Source organism: Hyalella azteca, unplaced genomic scaffold, assembly GCF_000764305.2.
Source record: "Hyalella azteca isolate HAZT.00-mixed unplaced genomic scaffold, Hazt_2.0.2 contig7647, whole genome shotgun sequence".
NCBI lineage: Eukaryota > Metazoa > Arthropoda > Malacostraca > Amphipoda > Hyalellidae > Hyalella > Hyalella azteca.
The window spans coordinates 438,653-443,287 of record NW_025937767.1 but is presented as its reverse complement, the minus strand read 5'-3'; the positions used below and the strand labels follow the sequence as shown (position 1 = coordinate 443,287).

General features: G+C 38.1%; 1 pseudogene; it reads left to right on the top strand.

The window, feature by feature from the left end:
• The first annotated feature begins 4,173 nt into the window (after positions 1 to 4,173).
• On the top strand, positions 4,174 to 4,302 carry LOC125178180 (annotated as a pseudogene).
• Positions 4,303 to 4,635: the final 333 nt, after the last annotated feature.

Below are 4,635 nucleotides of genomic sequence, written 5' to 3'. Positions count from 1 at the left end.
ATTTGTTGGAGCTGTAAATATCGCGCATTTCGCCACATCAATCCTTATACTTGTTCGATGAGTCTTACATCGTTCTCAACTAATATATAAACTTGCTCAATAATATTTATTTGCCCATTTCTCTTGTTTCTTACAAAGCTTGGCCGTGACGAAGCAGCACACGTCATTTTTGCCCAAAAATATTAAATACTGACATCACGCATGTAACTCAATGCTCGGAGCTGGAGAAACTCTGAAGTTATAATGGCCATGACTGGCAGATAACCATGACCATCATGGAACATACGAGTTTGCTGATTATTTGTGGGGTAGCCTAGACGACACCTAATTAACTAACGACAGTTCGGTTCCATCATCTCAAACTCTCATAAAGAGAAAAATTATAACATAACAGTCTTTAAATGCCTTAACAGCAGTTATTTCATGACTTGCAATATCCGAATGAGATGGTCATGAGATTCAACTCATAATATATTTATTTATCCACGAAGTTACGTAGTACACGTTACAGCATGCATTGATATATACATATAAGTAACGAGTGACTAACGACACGTGTATTACGAGTATTGTACACCCATTCGTAGCACATAGATTATTGAATCATAAGCTCAATTTTTTAACAGGTTAAGAATATATTGAGGCACTTTGGCGCAGGAGCAGTCAAGTTGGGAATCATCTTTACAGAAAATATATTTAAACTGCAGTACAGTGTATGGTACGTAATAGAATGTTATGCGTTGCAGTTAAAAGGACGGTACAGTGCAGTGTACGGTAATGAAATGTAACGCGTTGCAGTTAGAAGGACGGTAGAGCGAATTGTATTGTAATAACTTGAGTAAATACAAATTGATGAAAAATTAAAAGGTATCAATCAATCTAAGCTGAATTTTTGTATATTTTGTTGACCTTTCAATATCAATATCTTCAGTATTAAGTGCTATACAGAAAAGACTCCTCGGAAGCGTGAACGTTTCAACTTTGCGAAAGGCGACTATGTTGAACTTCGTGAATCAGTGAGTGCAGCGAACAATTCGGACTGTATTATGAACATGAATGTGGTGGAGTCGTGGTCATTCATCAAGAACATGGTTATATCTGCAGTTGATGCGTGTGTACCTAAGAAAAAGCTCGGTGGAGTCAGAAAAACACAGTGGATGAACAATACGGTTAAAGCAAAGCTAAAGGCAAAGAAGGAAGCCTACAATTGCGTTATTTACGAACTCGTAGCGATTCTGAGTATAACCTGTATGCGAGAGCTCGAAATCAAGATAAAAAAGCTTGTCGCACCGCTGTAAAAATTTTTGAAAAAGACGTTGCCAAAAACTCGAAAAATAACCCGAAAGCCTTCTTCTTGTATGCTAGTTCGAAGTGTAAGACAAGGGACGGTATTGCTGATTTGAATATAAATCAACGGAAGATATCTTCTGAAGAGGGCAAGGCCAATGTTCTAAATCAGTTCTTTAGCAGCGTCTTCACAGATGAGGACTTGAACAGTATTCCAGCTATTGAGGAGCGACCAGTGGGCTCAAAGTTAACTAGTTTTGAGATACATGAAGAGGAGGTTCTCAAGTGCTTGGTCTCCCTGAATCCCAACAAGTCATCTGGATCAGACGGTTTCCACAATAGTTTACTCAACGAATTAGCAACCGTCATGGCCGGCCCTTTAACAGCATTCTTTCGAAAAACCTTAATCGAAGAGACTTTGCCGGCCGACTGGAAAGAAGCCCAAGTGACATCCCTGTTCAAAAAAGGTGACAGGAGTAACCCAGGTAACTACCGTCCTGTAAGTCTCACAAGTGTTGTGTGTAAGGTGATGGAATCGGTCATGAGGGATAGGATTATAGATCACTTGACTGTTAACCATCTTCTATCAGACTGTCAGCATGGCTTTATTGCTGGCAGATCATGAACCACTAATCTCCTGTCTACCTTGAATAATTGGACTCGCCTGCTGGACGAAAGGGAGCCAGTGGATGCACTGTACCTCGATTATGCCAAGGCGTTTGATAGTGTTCCGCATGAGCGACTGTTACGTAAAGTGAATTTTTTGGGAATAGAGGGAAATGTACTCCAATGGATCAGGAATTTCCTAGTAGGCAGAAGACAACGTGTCAGTATTAACGGAACCGTATCAGACTGGGTAACTGTGCGCAGTGGCGTACCGCAAGGAAGCGCGTTCTTTGGCCTGTTATGTTTGTCACTTTTATAAACGATGTACCAGAAGTGGTGTCAAGCGTGTGCTGCATGTATGCCGATGACACAAAAGTTTATAATACAGTTAAGGATGCGTCAAATAAAATGCAACTGCAAAATGATCTTGATTGTTTAGTTGACTGGGCAGCTGCGTTTCAATGCTGACAAGTGTAAGTACTTCACCTCGGCAAGAACAATGAACAGCAAGCTTACAGCATGAGAAGACATGGTTGCAACGAGAGGGTTATGATTGAGAAGTCTTGCGTGGAAAAAGATCGTGGAGTTTGGGTCGACAAGGAGATAAAATTTTCTAGGCATATTGAAACACAAGTTGATAAATCCAATAAACTGCTTGGGCTGATCAGACGCTCCTACGAGTACCTAGATATAGAAATGATGAAGCTGTTGTTCACCTCTGTCGTGCGCCCGAACCTAGAGTTTGGAAACGTTGTGTGGTCACCGAGACTTGAAAACGACAGAAATTTAGTTGAGATTGTTCAAAGACGTGCAACAAGGATAATTCCAGGCTTAAAGGGCAAGTCTTATGAAGAAAGATTGAAGATTATGAAGATTCCCAGTCTCTGTTATCGTCGTCTGCGTGGTGACCTCATTGAAGTAAACAAGCATGCTCATGGTTTGTACATGGTCCCCGAAGGATTACTAGAATTTGAAACAAGAACCAACACCAGGGGTCACATCTATAAACTAAAAAAACTGCGGTGCAACTTATCCACGTGACAACATTTCTTCTCGCTTCGAGTCACCGACATGTGGAACAGCCTCCCTGAAGATATTGTTGACGCTCCGAGTATGAACGCGTTCAAGAACAGACTAGACAAGGCCACGCAGGAGCATATGTTTAGTCCTAAAATGCCTCGTATCCTACGGAAAAACTGAAATCTAGAAGCGATTTTAAATCTACCGTCCGTTAAAAAGATTTGATCAAAAGGCCAGTCTAGCCAAGAAAAGTACAAGAATCGGTGACAGACCTATCCAGGCCTATTCTTCAATGCCGAAGATACTATACTTTAATAATATTTTCAGCGGCGTTTTACGAAGCTTATGATGGAAAGTTATCACCCTTTGTCCATAAAAAATCACTATAAGTAAAAACTCTTATTGAATTAATGACAATCTAAAATATTTTCGAATAACTGCATCACGATCAGATGTATTTATTCATGCAAATGTATTATTTGCAGTCAGAGTTCCAGAGTGCAACTAAAAAGTACCCCCATACCTAGAAATTTGTTTACTTGAAAGCAGCAAAAAGTCTGTTATAATTTTACGAGTATCAATCAGTTCAGCCCTTGATAAAATGGAATTAGTAGGTATTCGTATATTTTTAAATTCAAATAAAAAGTTCTCCCAAACCTAGAAATGTATTCAGTTTAAAAAGGCAAAAAGTTTGTTATAATTTCACGAGTATCATTTTATAGCCTTTTTCTAAAATAGAATTAGTATTCATAATTTTTTAAATTCAACTCGAAAGTTCTCCCAAACCTGGGAATTTATTCACATCAAAGCGGCAAAAAGTATGTTATAATTTCATGAGTAACAATTCAGCCGTATACAAAATAAAATTAGCATTAATAACTTTTCAAATTTAACTCGAAAGTTTTTCAAAATCTGGAAATTTATTCACATTAAAGCGCAAAAAGACTGTTATAATTTTACGAGTATCAGTTCAGCCGTTTCAAAAATGGTATTAGTATTCATAACTTTTTAAATTCAACTCGAAAGTTGAGAAGTTTAACCACTTAGAACCTAGAAGTTTAACCACTTTGAAGCCGCAAAATGTCTGCCATATTTTCAGGAGTATCTTATACGCTTAGCCGTTTCCAAAATCGATTAGCATTCATAATTTCTTGAATTCGACTCGAAAGTTCTTCCAAACCGGGGAATTTGTTAACATTAAAGCGGCAAAAAGTTTTTTTTATTACTTGACTAACAGATCAGCCGTTTCGAGTTGAATTTGTACCTGCTTCCGCGGGACATATGCTAAAATTCGATCGATACAGAGAAGATTAACTTGGAGGCGCAAGGCGCAAGGATGACGTACTGCGCAAGGATGACCTGCAAAATCCTGAAGCGTTCCACAAAATAAAATTAGTAGTCATAGCTTTTTAAATTCAACTCGAAAGTTCTCCCAAACCTGGGAATTTGTTCTCATTGAAGCGGCATTAAGTCTGCTATAATTTTACGAGTATCATCGGTTCAGCCGTTTCTAAAATAGAATTAGTTTTCATGACTTTTTTAATTCAACTCGAAAGTTCTCCCAAGACTGGAAATTTATTTACAATAAAACGATAAAAAATCTGTTATAATTTTATTAGTATCGGTTCAGCCGTTTCTAAAATAGAATTAGTTTTCATAACTTTTTGCATAACGCGTTCAAGAACAGACTAGATAAAGCTATGGAAAAATATATGTTCAGAT